This window comes from Mus caroli, unplaced genomic scaffold (genome assembly GCF_978045245.1).
Source record: "Mus caroli unplaced genomic scaffold, Mus_caroli_1 scaffold_1, whole genome shotgun sequence".
In the NCBI taxonomy this organism is placed as follows: Eukaryota; Metazoa; Chordata; class Mammalia; order Rodentia; family Muridae; genus Mus; species Mus caroli.
The window spans coordinates 82,943,835-82,964,414 of NW_028227256.1; the positions used below are offsets into that span (position 1 = coordinate 82,943,835).

The 20,580-nt window shown below is 47.6% G+C and overlaps 1 pseudogene; it reads left to right on the forward strand.

Annotated features, from left to right (window-relative positions):
* The first annotated feature begins 7,101 nt into the window (after positions 1–7,101).
* Positions 7,102–7,447, forward strand: LOC110304782 (large ribosomal subunit protein eL30 pseudogene; annotated as a pseudogene).
* The last annotated feature ends 13,133 nt before the right edge of the window (positions 7,448–20,580 follow it).

Consider the following 20,580-nt stretch of genomic DNA (forward strand, 5'->3'; position numbering starts at 1 on the left):
AAACAAAACAAACAAACAAACAAAAACCAAAACTACTTGGGAGGCAGAGGCAGCCAGATTTCTGAATTCGAGACCAGCCAGGTCTACAGAGTGAGTTCCAGGACAGCCAGGGCTACACAGAGAAACCCTGCCTCAAAAAAAAAAAAAAAAAAAAAAAAAAAAAAAGACTATAAACACTCAGAGCCTTCCTCCTGCAAAGCTCCCCCTTCCAAAGGTCTCACAACCTCCTCAAAAAGCAACACTAACTGGAGCCCCGGGTTCAAATATCCGAGTCTTTAGGGAATATATGTCCTTCAGGCCACCACTGGGGGCTTCCTTACTATTTCTCTAGAGTGTCTCCTCTCACCATGCTTGTCTGCCACACGGCTGACTGGCCGCCATATTAACTTAGCTTAGGGTAGCTGCTGAAACTTAGACCTTGGCTACCTTGGGGATTTTCTTTTAAACCCTAAAAAAAAGTTGTTCTGGGGGAGGGGAAAATATTCTTTTTGTTGTTGCTGGCTTTTTTTCGAGACAGGGTTTCTCTGTATAGCCCTGGCTGTCCTGGAACTCACTTTGTAGACCAGGCTGGCCTCGAATCCGAAATCTGCCTGCCTCTGCCTCCCGAGTGCTGGGATTAAAGGCATGCGCCACCACGCCCGACGAAAATATTCTTCAGGGCAGAATCGGGGGAATAAACCGTCAATGCATTGAATGTAAGTGTTACAGTTCTGAGGGGGAAAAGTTTCCCCAGTCAAGTGTTGCTGTTCTGAAGAGGAAGGTAAGGAATGCCACAAAGGAGCGCAGCAAAACAAACCCGACGCAAAAGTCAAAGACAGACAAATGAGAGCGGCTGCCTCGCTTAACTGAGTGAAAGGCAGGAACAGAGATTTCCAGGGCAGGGATTGGTGGGATTTCAGGTCCTGAGCTTGGGCAGCTCAGGGATTGGTGGATTTTTGTGCTCAGTGATTGGTGGGTCTTCAAAACCCGGAAGTGATTCCTCTGTACGCATTATCCGATCTCCCAGAGGCCGTGCACCATAAGGGCTGTTAAGGGAGGGGAAATAAAGGGGTACTTGGAACGCCGGAGTCAAGACCAGCTAGTCTGGGTCTGCTGTCCTGGCTGCCTGAGTTCAAGCTGTTTTGTTACAGAGAGGAAGTGGACAGGTCTGGGCAGCTTTAGGAAACAAGTGGACATTAAGAGGAATGAATTTAGCTGGTGGTATGCGCCTTTAATCCCAGCACTTGGGAGGCAGAGGCAGGCGGATTTCTGAGTTTGAGGCCAGCCTGTTCTACACTGAGTTCCAGGACAGCCAGGGCTACACAGAGAAGCCCTGTCTCAAAAAAGACAAAACAAAACAGAGGCATGGAGCTAGTGAATTGGCAAGTATCACCTTGGGGATATGGGAAGTTTCCCCAAAAGGGGTCACCTTCAGGGTAGGGGTCTAGTTCAGGTGGTAGGGGCCCTTCCTAGCGTAAAGAGGAGGCCCAGGGTTTGATTCCTAGAACCTCAAAAACTGGGTATGGTGGCATAAGACTGTGATCTCAGCACTTGGAAAGGTGGAGACAGGAGGAGGTGTTCTTGAATTTTGTATAAGCTACATAGTGATTTCCAGACTGTTCTAGAAAACATAAGACCCCCATCTAAAAATCTAAATTCCCAAAAATTATTCTTTGACCTCCACATGAGCCTGAGAACAAAGGCCTGTGCAGAGTCACTCAGTCACATTCATTAATTTGTTCATTCATTCATTCATTCATTCATTCATGTGTGAGCATGCCTGAGAGCACTAACAATGACTAGAATTAAGGATACTTTCTTGTTGGTTTTTTGTTTGTTTGTTTTTTCGAGACAGGGTTTCTCTGTATAGCCCTGGCTGTCCTGGAACTCACTTTGTAGACCAGGCTGGCCTCAAACTCAGAAATCCGCCTGCCTCTGCCTCCTGAGTGGTGGGATTAAAGGCGTGCGTCACTATGCCTGGAAATAGAAATGATCCTTTCTTTTTCTTTCTTTTTTTTTTTTTAAGATTTATTTATTTATTTATTATATGTAAGTACACTGTAGCTGTCTTCAGACACTCCAGAAGAGGGAGTCAGATCTTGTTACGGATGGTTGTGAGCCACCATGTGGTTGCTGGGATTTGAACTCCAGACCTTCAGAAGAGCAGTTGGGTGCTCTTACCCACTGAGCCATCTCACCAGCCCAAGGATACTTTTTATAATAACCAAATACATAAACTTCCTTGTCCAATTACTTAAACAAATCAGTGAGAAAACCTGCCTTCTCCCTCCCTCCTCCTACCTCCTCCCTCCCTCTGTCTCTCTCCGTCTCTCTCCTCCCTCCCTCTCTCCTTCTGTCTCCCTTCTCCCTCTCTTCCTCTGTACTCTCTCCCTCCTAGCTTCCCATCTCCTCAGAAGCAGGCCATACCAGTGAGAATTTTATTATCATTTACAAATGTATGTGTATAGGTATTTTGCCTGCATGTAAGTCTGTGCACAACGTGTGCTTGGTGTCTGTGGAGCTCAGAAGAGATCATGAGATTCCCCTAGTACCAGTATTACAGACAGTTGTGATTCACCATGTTTGTGTTGGGAAAGAAACCCAGGTCCTCTGGAAAAGCAGCCAGTGTTCTCTACCCCGGAGACTTTTAATCACTGTAAACCTGATGTGCCTGCCTGTTGCTTAAACCCAGTGTACCTCAAGTACCCTTTATCAGTCCTTACACTTGCCAGGCAGGCTGACTAACATCACCCAGCAGTGTTACAGAGGACAAAGAAGTACCTGGTCCACTGAGAACCTGGAATGCTGAGTAGAGAGGACAAGTGAGTGAAGACCGGACACCGCAGGCAAACTGAGATCAGGTGGGAGTGTGTGCTGTAATCGAGGCACCCAGAGGGCACCTACAAGCTGCTCAGTGGTTTGTTAGTAAGCCCGTGTACAAATATCCCAGAGGAGGAAGCTGCAATTAGGTACCAGTTGTATACACTGGTCACTCACTTCTACGCAGACCATTTAGGAAAGCTGTGCTATCTCTCTCCAGCCTACTCTATGGGCAAAGCTATGTCAGTTTCCTATGGGTCCCAGGCTTGGAACCCTCCACATGGCAGCACCCGTGTCAACAATACACATTCACTCAAGACTTTGCTCGCCCAGGGCTTCCTCCTCTCCCTACCTAGAAGCAGGTGGATCTCTTTGAGTTCAAGGCCAGCTTGGTCTATAAACTGAGTTCCAGGCCAGCCAGGGGTACACACTGAGACTCTGTCTTAAAGGGAGAGGGGTGGAGAGAAGGCCCAATGGTTAAGAGCATGGGTTGCTCTTTCCCGGTCCTGAGTTCAGTTCCCAGCAACCACATGATGGTTCACAACCACCTGTAGTGGGTTCTGTGCCCTCTTGTGGCATTTGGGCATACATGTGGATAGAGTACTCATATACATAAAATAAATAAATATTTTGGGGAGAGATAAGTGGGGTGGCCTGGTGTGGTGGCACGAGGCTTTAATCCCATCACTTACAGGCAGATCTAGGATCTTATGTGAGTTCCGGAAAAGCCCAGTCTAGATATCAGGTTCCAAGCCAGTAAGACCTTGCATACTAAAACTGACTCAAGACACAGAGGGCTGGAGATGGCTCTCAATTAGCAGAGTGCTTGCTTTGCACGCTCAGATTCCTGGGTTTAGTGCCAAATAGCACATAAAAAAGGTGGTTTGGGTGGTAGTGGCGGCGGGCACGCCTTCCATCCCAGCATTCGAGAGGCAGAGGCAGAGGCAGGAAGATCTCTGAGTTCGAGGCCAGCCTGGTCTACAGCTCCAGTTCCAGGACAGCCAGGACTACACAGAGAAGCCCTGTCTCAGAAAAAGCAAAAAGAGAAAGAAAAAAGGAACCATAGACAAGGTGATGCACACCTGTGACCCCAGCACTCAGAAGGCAGATGCCAGTGAATTCCAGGCCAGATTACAGGCAGACCTTAATTCAAAACAAACAAACAAAATTGCCCTCTAAGCATTTACACCGTTTGTGTTTGGTAGTAGCATTAAAAAAAAAAAAAAAAAAGCCCACAAAGCAAAGGTCAGAGGCATTATTTGTAACTTACTCCGGGTATTTCAAAAGAACAATTTTTGGCTAACACTCAGAGACAACAGAAATAGACGATTGCGTCACTGCCTGATTAAAACGGAAAAGCTGAAGGTTTTCCAAAAGGAAACAAGAGGAGGCAAGGAGTCTAGACTGACCACTCAGAAGTGTGTGTGTGTGTGTGTGTGTGTGTGTGTGTGTGTGTGTGTGATACCAAGCATCGGTGGGTGGGGCCTTTGTGCGGACAATGTCCGAATCTGGATGTGGCTAGTGGGCTTTTTTAGCAGCCCAGCAGCTTGTGACCTGTGACTGGGAGGCTTTTCCCAGGGGACAAGTGCACAGTCAGAAACTGCATCGGGGCAGCTGCCTCCCGTGACTTTGCCTGTGCCCAAACAGTAAGAGTGTGTCATGCCTGATGCATTGCCAGGCAACGCAGTGTATCTGGGTGTGTCCCTTAAGGCTCTCTCCAGCTCGGTAGCTTATGCACAGCCTGCTTTGCCGGTGTTCCTGGCTGGTAATGTCCTCAAGAGATAGCGAGCTCTCTCATTCACTCTTCTCACTCTCCTCTTCCTGGTCGGTCTCCTGGTCGGTCGTACTAAGTAAGGATCGAAGCCAAGGCCTTTCGCTTGTTAGGCAAGTACACTACCATGAGCCACGCCCCCAGCCTGTGACAGCTCTCTCCTGGTCCTAGTGTGCAAGGCTTGTATTCTCTTACACTGCTACATCGGGAGGCTGTTGTTAGAACTGGAAGTTTCCATTTAGCCTCGGAAGCGAGCCCTCCTTGAACCTGAAAGTTTGGCTGTGGAGGGCTCTAGCCACCCCTGCCTGCGACTGACTTTAGAGAAAATAACTTATCCTCACAAGGTGCCTGGATAAGGGAGTGCGGCCCAACCTTTCTTTCAAAATTGCATAAGACTGCTACCCAGAGGAGGATTTCTTTGCTTCCACACCATGTCTGGTGATTTTTTTTGTCCTGTTTTTAGGGATTTTAAAACTGGATTATGTGAGCCCCATATGAAAATAGCCAGAAAACTTTCTAAGATTCTCTTGGAGTTTTGTTCTTTGTTCCATGTTGACTTTTGTTGTTTATTTTTGTACACTTTTGTTTAATGTGCATGTTTTGCACTGCACTGTCCAAAGAAGCCAGAAGAGGGCGTCAGATCCCCTGAAACTGGAGTTCCAGGTTGTTGGGAACTGGGAGCTACCACGTGGTTGGGTGCAAATATTCAAACCCGGGTTACCCTGGAAGAGCGGCAAGTGCTTCCCCCCACCCTAACCCCCACCCCGAGACAGGGTTTCTCTGTATAGCCTTGGCTGTCCTGGAACTCTCTTTGTAGACCAGGCTGGCCTCGAACTCAGAAATCTGCCTCCCGAGTGCCACCACACCTGGCAGCAGCAAGTGCTCTCAGCAAGTACTGAACCATCTCTCCAGACCCCCATTTTGATGTTAAAGTCAGCCTTGGCTACAGTTTGGGGCCTACATGAAACCCTGTCTCAAATAAATTGTCTTTAGGAGGTGGGGTGCAGTTCAGTGTTGGTGGATTCGTCTTAAGTTGGATATTCAACATTGAGAAAAACAAAAACAAAAAAAACTGGGGTTCAGCAAAATGGCTACCCAGTAAAGGAATAAACCACCATACCTGACCACCCTAGTTTGACCCCAGGGACAGACATGGTAAAAGGAGAGAAAGGTGCGCTGTGGCACTGGCCTCCCCCCAACCCCTTAAGTAAAATACATCTTTTTAAAAATCTTAAACGCAGATGTGGAACGAGGGTCCTGGTGAGGGGGTTGGTTCTAGGTCTCGGGCGTCTCCCGGGCTGCACACCGGGCTCGGGTGGGTCTCTCCAGGTCCCTCCTAGCAGGGCGGCGCTGCGGGGAAATTCCAGCAGGCAGCTCCTCCACCGCGGTGAGACCTCATTTCCTAGGGAGGCGGCCGATGGGCGCCGCCTCCATCCAGGCCGGGTGGCCGGAGCTGCTGCCACGCCCGGGCTCCCAGGCTAAATTTAGCTCTTCTATTCCGGTCTCTGCCCGGCCCTAGCCCTGGAGCCAACCGGTAGAAGTAGAAAGGAATGGAAGAGAGAAGCAGAGATCACAGCCTAAAAAGCCCATCACCCTCACATGCTTCGAAACCCGATCCCAGTACGCACACACTACTCACTTCACTGATCGAAAAGTATTTGTCCCTGGGACGTTTGTGGAGAGTCAGTCACCTTAACAGAACGGGATGGGAGCCAGGGCCCCCTTCACTGTACAGGGGCACTCCAAAGAACAAAGGCACAAAGTGCGGGCATGGGGGTTTCATGCCTGGAATCCTGGCACTCGGGAGACTTAAGTCAAGAGGGTTGTGGCAAGGGCCAGGCCAGACTGGGCTCCCGAGGGGAACTGACTCGGAAAATGAAAACAAAAAGTGGGTGTGGTGCCACATGTCTGGGAGATTCTAGAACGGCCTCCTACACTCAGTGTTTCCCTGGAACCTGCCTCGCTGCCTCTCTTCCAGGTCCAGCCCAGGCCTCGGCCCACACACACCTCTCTGGGCTTGGCCCAGGCAGTTTCTATCAAACGTCTTCTTGTTTCCCGTAGTCCTTTTCTCTCATGTCTCCCTGAGGATTGAACCCAAAGGCCTAAAGTAAGCTAGGCAAGCTACATTCCCAGTCCTGGGTCCGGAATATCTTACGATGAACCATTTCTCACCTGAAATCCCCCGATCTAAAAGCAGAGCTTCCAAAAATAATCTCACTCTTGGACTGTGGATGGAGCTCGGGTAGAAGAGTTGTCTGCTGGACAATCCTTCTGTTTTGTTTTGTTTTGGGACAGGGTTTCTGTTACTGAATAAGAGTGGCCACCAGCCGGGAACAGGTAGGTATTCAGGTCCGTCCCCCCCCCCCTAATGCCACCTTTCAACACTATAGCATTTCCTTCCTGATTTAGTAACAGAACAAAAGGAAGTCATTAATCAGAGTACTTTAAACATACTTTGGATGGCTTGCTCCTCCCAGGCCATCTTGGCGGCTTGTCTTGGTTGGGGATTGTCCTGCATCTAAGGCAAGAAGATGGTGGCCACAAAGAAGTCGAAAGAATCTCTGGAGTTGATCAACTCTAGGCTCCAGCTTGTTATGAAAAGTGGAAAGTACGTGCGGGAGTACAAACAGACTCTGAAGGTGGTCAGACAAGGCAAAGCGAAGTTGGTTATCCTGGCCAACAGCTGCCCAGCTTTGAGGAAATCTGAACTAGAGTACTATGCCATGTTGGCTAAAACTGGGGTCCATCCCTACAGTGGCAATAATATGAAATTGGGTACAGCATGTGGAAAATACTACAGTTTGCACACTGGCTAGCGTTGACCCAGGTGATTCTGATAGTATTAGAAGCATGCCAGAACAGACTGTTGAGAAGTAAACAAGAAAGTTTGCTGGGCGGTGGTGGTGCACGCCTTTAATCCCAGCACTTGGGAGGCAGAGGCAGGCGGATTTCTGAGTTCGAGACCAGCCTGGTCTACAGAGTAAGTTCCAGGACAGCCAGGACTATACAGAGAAACCCTGTCTCCAAACAAACAAACAAACAAACAAAAAAAAACAAAACAAAACAAAAAAGAGTTGCTGGGGCTGGAGAGATGGCTCAGAGGTTAAGAGCACTGAGTTCAAAATCCAGCAACCACATGGTGGCTCACAACCATCTGTAATGAGATCTGATGCTCTCTTCTGGTGCATCTGAAGACAGCTAACAGTATACTTACATATAATAAGTAAATCTTAACAAAAAAGGTGCCATAGTTGTGGTGTCTCTTCATAGCAATAAAACCCTAAGACACATGCTGAGTCCTAACCACCAGGCTTCACCACCAGATCCAACCAGTTTTAAGTCTATTTCAGCACACCTAAGTTTCACACGAGACTTGCACCTGTAATACTCTTTTGCAGCTCGATCTACCAATCCACAGCTGTCCTTAATGCTAATCCCACTGAGTAAGAATAACCACTACCACAAACGAGCCAGATTTAAAGCAAGCTTTACTAAATGCTGGCGAGGATAATGGACACTGCTCGGGTCCATTTCCAGGATCCCCAGAGAATGGTCATGAATCATGCTAGTCCAGTGTTTACCAAGGCAAAGCCCACAAGGCTACATACAGACTCCCCACCTCCTTCAATCGAGGGCAAGCATCCATCCTGACACACTTCCTGCCTGTGCACCTCCCACCTAAGTGTGATAAGCGCAGGCTGTGCAGTTGGGGCAACCAGCCTTGTTTACAGAAGCGAAAACATGTGACTTGTTATCTTAATTGAGCAACAGTCCCCAGCATTTCAGGAAGTTATCTGTCCTTGGGCAAGTGGGGCTTGCAGGTTAGAGGCATTTCTGGTATAGAGATCTTTCAAGATCAGAAATGTGAACTTAAAGCATAATGTAAGCCCTCGTGCTTAAGAGCATCCCTACTTTATGTTATTGCTATAAATGCAAGAACTGGTCTTGGGTCCAATTTGACATTAAGTAGTTACTTAGGATAAAAGAGGCCAGTGCTAATGATTATTCTTGAGAGGAACAAGAAAACCAAGAAATCCCGGGGTGGTCAAAGGTTGAAAGTTGTAAAATCTGGGTGAGGTGGGTTAATGAATCCTTTCAATACTTTTCTGCTTTTTAGGGTTTTGTTTTTTTTTTTCCTGTTGGACTAGATTTTATTCCTTGGTCCAATCCCTGGGCTCTCAGCCATCCTTCGTCTTAGCCTCACCAGTGCTGGGACAGCAGGAGCAAGCCATCGGATCCCGCCAGTACTTTAATTTCTTTCTGGTTTTCAATTGTTTCTTTCTTATTTATTTTTGTATGTGTTCAGGTAGTGTATTTGTATGCACATGTGTGCACACTTAAATTTGAAGCCAGAGACTGATGTTAGGTGTTTTTCCCAGTTCCCTACATCTTTTTTGGAAACAAGTTTCTCACTGACCCTAGATCGCACTAATTGGCTAGACTGGGTGTCCAGCAGGCTCCAAGGATTTGGCTGTCTCCCATGCCCCTCCTTACCTCTTGCCTTCTCCCCCAGCTGTGTTACAGATGTGTACCATCAATACCCAGCTTTTATGTGGGTGCTGGCAATCCAAATACAATCCCTCATGCTTGTGTGGCATGCATTTTACTGACTTATTTCCCCAGCTCCTTAATCAAATTAAATTTGAATTCAATTCAGGGTCTTGCTATGTTGCCCTGACTGGCCTTAACTCCTGAGTTTAAGTGATTCTTGAATCTTGGCTCCCTGAGTAGCTGGTAATAAAAGAGTTGTAATAGGTCAGGTGTGGTGCTGTATACCTGCAATCCCGGCACAAGAGAGATCGAGGCAGGACAATCAGGAGTTCAAGGCCAGTCTGGGCTGAAATAGTGATTTTATGCCTCAAAAGAAAGAGGGGGCCCAGTGAGGTGGCTCGGGACGTCAGGCCTCCTGTGCGAGCTTGATAACCTGAGTTTCAGCCATCAAGCTGTGGCATGAACACACACATGCACACGCTCACGCACAGAAATGTGTGCACACCATTAATGATCTTTAATAATAACTGTTTTTGTTTTGATGGCTTTTCTTTTTTAAGGAGGGGCAGGTTTCAAGACAGGGTTTCTCTGTGTAGCCCTGGCTGACCTGCAACTTGCTCTGTAGACCAGGCTAGCCTTGAACTCAGAGATCCACCTGTCTCTGCATTACTAGTGCTGGGATTAAAGATGTGCACCTCCATACCCAGCAATAATAATACATTTTCAAGAAAAATATAAAAATAATCTTTTTGTAACAAAGTGTAACAACACACACACACAAAACCAACTACACTGAGAAAGAAAACATAGTATGAGCAGCCCCTTGAGATAAGTCCGGGCAGAGCAGAGCTGTAGGCTTCTTGTTTTAAGATATGTCAAAGGTCCTGGAGGAGGAGGTAGCTCACTCCGGTGTTCTTGACTATCACCAGGTGAAGCATTCTGAAAGACGAGGCCCCTGGGATATTTTCTGATCGCAGGGACTCACGGTTAGTGGCCTAATGTGAAATGACCCTGGACGTCTGGGAGAAGAGCCCAGTTTGCCACTCTTGAATGGCTTTATCACCCAAGGGCTTAGAGGCACAGGATAGAGCAGCCATCCATGTATACTACAGACAAGCCCCCTTCCAACCAAGGCAAAGTGTCCAGGATGGCTGGGTCAGTCTTCGGGTCTTGCTCTGTCCCCTAAAGGCAACTCTACATTATACACAAAGGGCTGGAGTAGGGTTGGCCCATTCTGTTTTTTTTTTTTTTTTTTTTTTTTTTTTTTGGTTTTTCGAGGCAGGGTTTCTCTGTGTAGCCTTGGCTGTCCTGGAACTCACACTGTAGACCAGGCTGGCCTCGAACTCAGAAATCCGCCTACCTCTGCCTCCCGAGTGCTGGGATTAAAGGCATGCGCCACCACGCCCGGCGGGTTGGCCCATTCTGAACTGCTGGACTTCCAGGACTGAAGTCTGTTCTCCTCCAGGCCAAACTTTCAGTGTGCTTAATTCAGTGTGATTGGGTAAAAGAATGTCAAGGCCCTTGTTAAAACACAAACCGCGGTTCAGTGGGTTGGAGAGGGGTGGGAAACTGCACTGCTTTTTTCTTTTTAATATTTGGTGTGTGTGTGTGTGTGTGTGTGTACGTGCACGCTCATGTACTCACACACACAAAGAAGGTAAGAGCACAACCATGTCCATGGCCAGTATTGACCCTTGCCTCACATCTTGCTTAGAGCAGGCGCCTCTTGCCGCTGTGTACTCCAGGCGCGGAGAGCCTTGAGCTTCTGGGAACTCCCATCTCTGCCTTCCATCTCGCTGTAGAGTGCTCAGGTTACAGACCTGCCTAGCATGCATGATCAGCTTTTACAGGGGCCTGAATTCAAGCATGGCCAGAGGTGTCTGTACTCACTGAGCAGTACCCCCTGTCCCCTGACATTTCTAACTAATGTTGGTGGAAAATGTGAGGCTCTTGGGCCTCACTAGTCAGATTGTGCCTAGAATATGCCATCAAGAGCTCGTAATCTGTCCCTTCTGATTGGCCTGTGAATGTCCATTAAGATGTGGGTACCCAGAGGCCATAATTGCCCTGACTTGTAATTCCACGATGTGAGATATAAGAGGAAGGAGCAGAAGCATTTAGACTTAGTGTTCCAGGCCAACCAAACCTGAACTATATGGTAAAATCCTGTCTGAAAAAACAATCTAGCCGGGTGGTGGTGGTGCACGCCTTTAATCCCAGCACTTGGGAGGCAGAGGCAGGCGGATTTCTGAGTTCGAGGACAGCCTGGTCTACAAAGTGAGTGCCAGGACAGCCAGGGCTACACAGAGAAACCCTGTCTCAAAACAACAACAACAATCTACAAAACCAGGCTTAGCGGAAGGAAGACTGGCTTAGTCAAGTGCTGGCTCAGCATGAAGGAGGACCTTAGTTTGAGATTCTGCACCCATGAAAGAATCACCAAGTAATCCCATTGCTGGGGAAGACACAGAAAAACCCAGGGGACGGAGATGCTCTGGCCAGCCAGGCTCACTGAAAAGGTTAATTTCAGGGTTAGGAAAAAGAACCTATTATTTAATTTAATTAATTAATTTATTTATTTATTTATTTATTTTTGTTTTTTCGAGACAGGGTTTCTCTGTGTAGCCCTGGCTGTCCTGGAACTCACTTTGTAGACCAGGCTGGCCTCGAACTCAGAAATCGGCCTGCCTCTGCCTCCCCAGTGCTGGGATCAAAGGCATGTGCCACCACGCCCGGCAAAAGATCCTACTTTTAAAAGGTGTTTTATGTGTATGTGTATATATGTATGTATGTATGTATACACACATACATACATGTAGTTTATTTTATGGGCATCAGTATGTTGACTGCATATGTCTGTATGAGGATGTTGGATGTTTAGTGACAGGAGTTCCAGACAGTTGTGAGCTGCCATGTGGGTGCTGGGAATTGAACACCCCCCCCCCCCCCCCCGGGTCCTTTGGAAGAACAGCCATGCTCTGAACCGCTGAGCTACTTCTCTAGCCCTGAGAGATCCTATCTGGTGGAGAAAAAAAAAAGGTGATAGAGAAACCTGACACTGACTTCTAGTTTCCATATGCACTGGTGCATACACACAAACACACACAGGAACACACACACACACATATACATACACACACACACAGGCAAAGCAGGTAAAGGTTCGTTCTGCTAAGTCTAGGACCTGAATTTAGCTCTCAGGATCACATGGTAGAATAGAAAGCGAAAACTAAGTCCTGTTGATTGTCCTCAGACTTTCCTGGGCTGGAGGTCTAGAACAGGCAGTAAGCGTGCACGCACACACACACACACAGTTTAAACTGGATGGTGCTGGGACACGCCTTTAATCCCAACATTCTGGGAGGCAGAGGCAGGTGGATTGCTGGTCTACAGAGCAATTTCCACGACAGCCAGGGCTACACAGAGAAACCCTTTCTCAAAAACCAAACAAACAAAAAACCCAAAAAATACAGTTAAAAGAAAAGAAAAGAAAAAGGCTACCTAGCAAGACAAACAAAATGTAGCTGCCAGACACAACTAGACCAGTTAATCCTTTAAATTCTTGTCACTGCAGCTAAGAGGAGCAGGGGTGGGTGACAGGCTCCCTAGCTGCTAATGCAAACCTCCTCTCCCACCCCCACCCCCAGAGGGAGCTTTTCATCAAAGCCTGGCACTGCAGAGGGGTCCTGGTGGGGTAGAACAGCCCTGCCAGCCCACCCTCCCCTCCCCTTTAAAGAAGTGCCTCAGCTGCCTAGACAAGCCTGAATTTCCCAACCTGCTCATAAAACCAGTTTCCCCAGGTTTTTGCAATACAGTTTCTATTCATTGGGTATGCCTCCCCCATCTAGTTGAGCTATAGACACTCTGTCTTTAAAAAAAAAAAAAAATCCCTTTGTTAAGGGGCCCTCCTTTCTCCTGTACTAGGATAAGAAAGACAAACTTAACACTAGATGTGGCATAAAGATAAATGTTAATTAAAAATATCATGAGATCAGGGCTGGGGACTTAGCAGTATTGGTGGAGTGCTTGTCTAGCACACAGAACACACAGAACACTTAGAGGCAGCAGGAAGAGGGCCAGTGCAGACTATAAGATGCTCTGTGTGATTTCAGCACTCCAGAAGCAGAGACAAGCAGATTTCTGAGCTCAAGGGTAGCCTGGTCTACAGAGCAAGTTCCAGGAAAATCAGGGTGACCCTGTGTCTTAGTCAGGGTTTCTATTCCTGCACAAACATCATGACCAAGGAGCAAGTTGGGGAAGAAAGGGTTTATTCAGCTTACACTTCCATACTGCTGTTCATTACTAAAGAAGTCAGGACTGGAACTCAAGCAGGTCAGGAAGCAGGAGCTGAAGCAGAGGCCATGGAGGGATGTTACTTACTGGCTTGCTTCCCCTGGCTTGCTCAGCCTGCCGTCTTATAGAACCAAGACTACCAGCCCCGAGATGGTCCCACCCACAAGGGGCCTTTTCCCCTTGATCACTAATTGAGAAAATGCCTTACAGTTGGACCTCATGGAGGCATTTCCTCAACTGAAGCTCCTTTCTCTGTGATAACTCCAGCTGTGTCAAGTTGACACAAAACTAGCCAGTACATCCTGTCTCTGTATTAGAGAGGGGGGGGGGGGGAAGAGAGGGAAGAGAGGGGAGAGAGGGGAGAGAGAGAGAGGAGAGAGAGGAGAGAGAGAGAGGAGAGAGAGGAGAGAGAGGAGAGAGAGGAGAGAGAGGAGAGAGAGGAGAGAGAGGAGAGAGAGGAGAGAGAGAGCGCACTCTGTCCCCCCAAAAGGAAACATTTTGACAGGGCATGCTCCCTGCTCTGAGATCCATTGCGGCATAGAAGAAAACAAAACTCATTGCTCTGTGGCCTGGGCAAGGATGTGAGTATCTTCAGTGATCGACATGAATGTGCGGCTTTCTTAATGCAACCAATTACTTGACCTGTTCCTTCCATGATGGTTCATAAGCTGCCACAATCCCTATCACTAATCTACTAAGCACCTACTATGATGTAGACACTTTACAATTATTACCTCCAACCAAAATTATTACCTCCCCTGAAACTCTGCCAAGGTTGGGCCTTCTTTGTTGTTGTTGTTGTTGTTTCTGAGACAGGGTTTCTCTGTGTAGCCCTGGCTGTCCTGGAACTCACTCTGTAGACCAGGCTGGCCTTGAACTCAGAAATCCTCCTGCCTCTGCCTCCAAGTGCTGGGATTAAAGTCATGCGCCACCAATGCCTGGCTTCGCTCTCCTCTTTTTACAGTCCTAGAACTTGAACCCAGGACATCACACAAGATAGACAAGTGTTCTACAACTGAGCCCAGGACATTATCCAAATTTTCCAGATGAATAGAAAAAAATCAGACGAACAACTTAGCAGAGTCACAGCTAACAAGTGTTTGAGTATTTCGTTTTACAAAGCATAACAAAAGGCAATTTTCTAGATAGCGTTTCATAGCTGTAGAGAACACTTTTTTTTTTAATTTCATAGGAAAACTTAGAGATGCTTATTAGGAAGTTCTGATTCAATAAAGGGACTGGGTGATAAGACTTGAACTCTCATTTCTGGTTACATCTCCTCCCCCCCACCTACTTTTAAAATTAATGAGCATTAGGGTTCCTTTATATTAGCAAAGTGACAATTCACAAATGTAAATTACTTACTGTAATTGGGAATTAAAGAACACATTTAAGTGGAGCACGGTGGGACAGACCCTGCCTGGTCTGTAGTGGCTGCTTTTTTTTTTTTTTTTAATTTTACGTGTATGAGTTTTTTGCCCAAATATATGCAAATGCTAGTGAATTGCTCACAGAGGCCAGAAGAGGGGCTCAGATCTAGTTACAGAGTCAATCACTCTCGGCAATCAGTTCTAGGAACTGAAGCCAGGTCTCTGAACAAACAGCCAGTGCTCTTAACCATTGCACCATCTTTCTTCCTTTCTTTCTTTCTTTCTTTCTTTCTTTCTTTCTTTCTTTCTCAGATTTATTTTATGTATATGAGTATACTGGAGCTATCTTCAGACACACCAGAAGATGGCATCAGATGGGCTGGTGAGATGGCTCAGTGGGTAAGAGCACCCGACTGCTCTTCCAAAGGTCCGGAGTTCAAATCCCAGCAACCACATGGTGGCTCACAACCATCCATAACAAGATCTGACTCCCTCTTCTGGAGTGTCTGAAGACAGCTACAGTGTACTTTCATGTAATCAATAAATCTTAAAAAAAAAAAAAAAGATGGCATCAGATCCCATTACAGATGGTTGTGAGCCACCATGTGGTTGCTGGGAATTGAACTCAGGACTTTTGGAAGAGCAGCCAGTGCTCTTAACCGCTGAGCCATCTCTCCAGCCCCACACCATCTTTCTAGTTCCTCCCATGTAGTTGCTTTACGGAGACGGGATCTAGACCAGTCAAAGGTGCATGAATACAAGAGATCCTATTCTCAAAATGAAAACAAACACAGGGTCTGTAGGATGGCAGAGATATAAAGAAAGGTTCTTGGTAGAGCCCTAACCTTGAAAAACTGAGACCCCCACAGGATGGTCAGTTCCCGAAAGTTGTGCTCAGACCTCCAGATGGCATGTGAAAGCCTGTACTAAATAACTGATAGGAAAAAAATAGCATTGAGCCTTCATTTTGTTCTGAGTCATTGATTTTTCAGGTTTGTTTGTTTGTTGAGACAGGAGTTTCTGTGCAGCCCTGGCTGTCCTGCAATTTACTCTGTACACCAGGCTGGCCTTGAACTGAGAGTTTTACATGCCTCTGTCTCCCAAGTACTAATATTAAAGGTGCTTGCCACCATTGTCTGGCTCCTTTTCTTTTTTAAAGTTCTATTGTTTAGAGACAGGGTTTCCCTATGTAGCCCTGGCTGTCCTGGAACTTGCTCTGTAGACCAGGCTGGCCTCAAACTCAGAAATCTGCCTGTCTCTGCCTCCCAAGTGCTGGGATCAAAGGCATGCTCTGCCAGGCTAACCCCCTTTCTTTCTTCCTCCCTCCCTTCCATTCTTTCTTTTTCTTTCTTTCTTCTTTTTCTTTCTTTCTTTTTTCGAGACAGGGTTTCCCTATGTAGCCCTGGCTGTCTCCTGGAACTCACTTTGTAGATCAGGCCGGCCTCGAACTCAGAAATCTGCCTGCCTCTGCCTCCCAAGTGCTGGGATTAAAGGCGTGCGCCACCACACCCGGCCTAACCCACTTTCTTATACAACCCAGGACCACCAGCCTAGGAGTGTGTGTGTGTGGGTGTGTGTGTGTATGTATGTGTGTGTGTATGTGTAGAGGTTGTATAGACCTGCTGTTTAGACCAGGTTGTCCTCAGACTCACCAAGATCTTTGCCTGCTTTTGTCTCCTGAGTGCTGGGATTATAGGAGTATCTTATAACAATTTTTATTTATTTTGAGCTGACCTCTACCTGAGACCTGACTCTGCTTCCTAAACGTTTGTATTAATGGAAAAAAACAAAAAACAAAACCATACCAGCTAATTTTAACTTTTGGGGGGGTAAGAGGGGTTGAGACAAGGTTTGGACCACTCTCTGTAGACCAAGTTAGCCTTGAACTAAGATTAAAGGAGCATGTTACCACTGCGTGGCCTAATTTTATTTATTTATTTTTTTGTTTGTTTGTTTTGTTTTGTTTTCGAGACAGGGTTTCTCTGTGTAGCCTTGGCTGTCCTGGAACTCACTTTGTAGACCAGGCTGGCCTCGAACTCAGAAATCTGCCTGCCTCTGCCTCCCGAGTGCTGGGATCAAAGGCGTGCGCCACCACGCCCGGCTCTAATTTTATTTTTAAAAGATGTTTTTTATTTTATGTGTATGGGTGTTTTCCCTGCACAGGTACCTATCTATGCACCACTTTCTTGCCTGGTGCTCAGGGAGACTGAACAGAAGGCAGTCAGTCTCTGATCCCTTGGGATTAGTAACAAGATGGTTGGTTGTGAGCCACCTTGTGAGTGCTGGGAATAGGATGCTGGCCCTCAATAGTAAAAAGTGCACTTAAGCGCTGAGCCATCTTTCTCCGGACCGCTCCTTTCCTTTTTTAGAACATTTCTCTAAACTAGGGTTGAATGACCCTAAAGTCTCTTGCCTCCACTGCTAGAAAGAATACTTACCAGGTTATGGTTAAAATACTTTTAAAAATGGTTTGTCACCGCCTTCGGTGAAATGTTTAACAGAAAATGTATTTCTCAAAGGCATTCCCAAATCTGAAATAGCACCTTGCAAAAGGCTGGGTCGGTTCGGTAACCTCGATGCCTTTGCCTTATCCATGGGAGTCTCACATCTCGATACAGGCACTTTACAAAGGGTTAAGCTGCCATCTCCGTGCTCAAGGGGACCGTGAGAGGTAGAGAACTAGGGAAGGAAGAGGCGCCATGGGCTGCCCGGCAGGTGTGTGGGTCCCCACAGGCTCAGAAACGCTGCCAGCCGCGCCATTTAGGTCGCAAGAGAGAAGATGGAGGCCCCTCATCCTCCCGGAGCGACCCGCGCCTGCGCCCTGTGTACCCGATGCGTCCCGCGAGGCCGTTAGAACAGGCAAAGGAGGTGAAAGGGAAAGGAAGGGAAGGGAGCGTAGGGAGGGACCAAGCCCGCGGTTCCGGTGAGCCCGGCTCCTGCGCCGAAAATCCGCTCCAGGTCGTCAAGACCTGAAGCCGCTCCACGGACCTCGGCCGTGCTCCGCGTTTTCCCTAAAGCCCTTTGTGTCCCCGCGCGCGTCTGGGAACGCGGGAACGCGCGCTGAGCTGGGCGCCTGCGCAAAGAAAGGCACGCCTCCCAACCGGGCGCCTGCGCAAAAGGGGGCGCGTGCCGGCCGCACGCCTGCGCAGAAACAGGCGCGCCCCGCCCGTACTTGAGGATGGGCGCCCCGCTCTGCCCCGCCCCTGCCCGCCATTTCGTGTTCCGTCGCCTTTCCTGGGCCGACGTTTGCGGCGTCTGTGTGATGGACGCCTCGATGCTGGTACAACAAAGGCCGTCATTGCTCGAGCTGCGCGGGCTGCGTGTCTTGCCCCTGGCCACGGCACCCAAAGACGGGGGAAGTGGGCGACTGTGCACCCTCCGGCATGGGTTTGCTAATCAGCCCGTGCTTGCAGAACCATGGCGCAGCTGCCTTCTCGTTGTGTCCATCCTCGAAGTCTGCACCCTCCTAACCTGCATGCACAGCCCGAGTCGTGTTTGCCCTCTTCTTCTAAGTGTAGAGACTCACGGGCTTCCACATATCGTGTGAATTCGTTGGGAGGATGTATTCAACCTAAGTGTGTCTACAGTTGGGTTGCACCTCCTGGCCGATTATAGGGTCTGCACTCAACTTGTTTTTGAGCCTCGGGGAGCTAACTACCGGTACCGTATTCTGTGTCTTGAGAGAAACTCCCGTTCGAGACATAGAATCCATCGTTCTTATGAGTTAATATGAAAAACCTAACCACCCGGCTCCCATTTTAACTTTTGAGACAGGGTCTCCCCTGATTGCCCAGGTTGGCCTCTTAACTCTATAGCAATAGCCTGCCTCTGTATCCAAAGTGCTAAGAGAAAAGGCGTGTGACACTACTTCCGATGTACCTCTCCTTATGTTTAAGTTTCTCTTTGGGCACAGCTTTTGCACAAGAGGCTTGCCGTGACGAGGAGAGTGGCCCCAGGGTGAATATTCAACTAAGGATGTCTTAATGACTCTGGGAAGGAGGTGGGTTCTCTTAAAAGGTCAAAAAAATGTGTTCTGGAGGAAGTTCTATTGTGGGCTGTTTGTGGCCTGGCAGGAAGGATTTCGTTCTCCCAAGCGTTTATTTGGATTGAAAGAATCTACTGGGAGGCCCAGCAGGGGGGACAGTCATAGAATAGAGGGCGTGTGGAGAAAGGATGCGTGTTTGCGGCATCTCCAGAGGAGAGAAGCCTCAAGAGGTGAAGTGAGATTGAGTGCATCCCAGACCAACATCCTTCTGTATGTAGGAGCCATAGCTCTCCCTGGATCCTACATTTAAGGAACTGGAATAACTACTAAAAGTGTGTTCTCTCTCAACCTTAACCTCACTGGTAGCCCTAGCCTTAATGTAACCTTGAATGCATCCCACTGATCCTTCCCTGGTGCTGAATTACACCACACCAGGAAATAGTGCACAGATACCTAACAATAGCTACCCTGAGAAGAGACCAGAAACATGGGTGTGGGGTCACATGCTTTGAATCAAAGTGCAGGGAGGCTGAGGCAGGCCTAGCTCTTGAGTTCCAGCCTGAATGGTCTACAAAGGTGTAACTTTTCACGTAGCATCTAACTGATGGCCTTCTTTCCACAGATATCACCAGTGTATCCTGGGGCTCCTATGTGAGCAGGTCTCAGGGACAGGACTCCATTGTAGGCTGTATCAGTCACTTGCAACTACAGTGAAGTTTTTGTTTTGTTTTTGTTTTTTTTTAAGATTTATTTTTTCGAGGCCAGCCTGGTCTACAAAGTGAGCTCCAGGACAGCCAGAGCTATAAAGAGAAACCCTGTCTCGAAAAACCAAAAAAAAAAAAAAATTTATTTATATCATGTATGTGAATGAGTACATGGCCGCTGTCTTCAGACACACCAGAAGAGGGCATTGGATCCCATTACAGATGGTTGTGAGCCGCCATGTGGTTGCTGGGAATTGAACTCTGGACCTCCAGAAGAGCAGTCAGTGCTCTTAACCACTGAGTCATCTCTCTAGCCCATGTTTTTGTTTTTTACTTTAAGATTATTTTACAGGTGTGTATGTTTTGCTTGCATGTATATATGTGTGTGCATAACTTGCATGCCTAAGTGCTTGTGGAGGCCAGAAAAAGGCATCAGATCCCCTGGAACTGGAGTTAGGAATGGTCGTAGATCACCCTGTGGATGCTGGGAACTGAGCCTGAGTCCTCTGCCTAAGTAGCAAGTGCTCCAAACTGCTGAGCTGTTCTCAACTCTGTCCATCCCTACCTCCTTTAAAAAACAAACAAGCCTTGCGTGGTGGCGCACGCCTTTAATCCCAGCACTCGGGAGGCAGAGGCAGGCGGATTTCTGAGTTCATGGCCAACCTGGTCTACAAAGTGAGTTCCAGGTCAGCCAGGGCTACACAGAGAAACCCTGTCTCGAAAAATCAAAAATAAATAAATAAATAAATAAAAATTAAAAAACAAACAACAAGCCTTGCGTGGTGGCGCACGCCTTTAATCCCAGCACTCCAGAGGCAGCAGAGGCAGGCGGACTTATAGTTCGAGGTCAGCCTGGTCTACAAAGTGAGTTCCAGGACAGCCAGGGCTACACAGAGAAAGCCTGTCTCCAAAAACCAACCAACCAAACAACAACAAATGAAAACATGTATGTACTGTGTGTGTCCCTGTAGAATTCACCAGAACTTGCTGGGGTTGCTTCTCCTATGTGGTAGGGCTAAGGGATTGGATTTAGGTTGTTAGGCGTGGAGGAAGGTTACCTGGGAGCTCAGGTTGCTTTTTTTTTTTTCCTCCAATTTTGTGTCACCTTGTGGGAGGATCCTTTTCTGTTACCAAGGTGCTTTGTTTTGTTTTTGTCTTTTTTTTTTT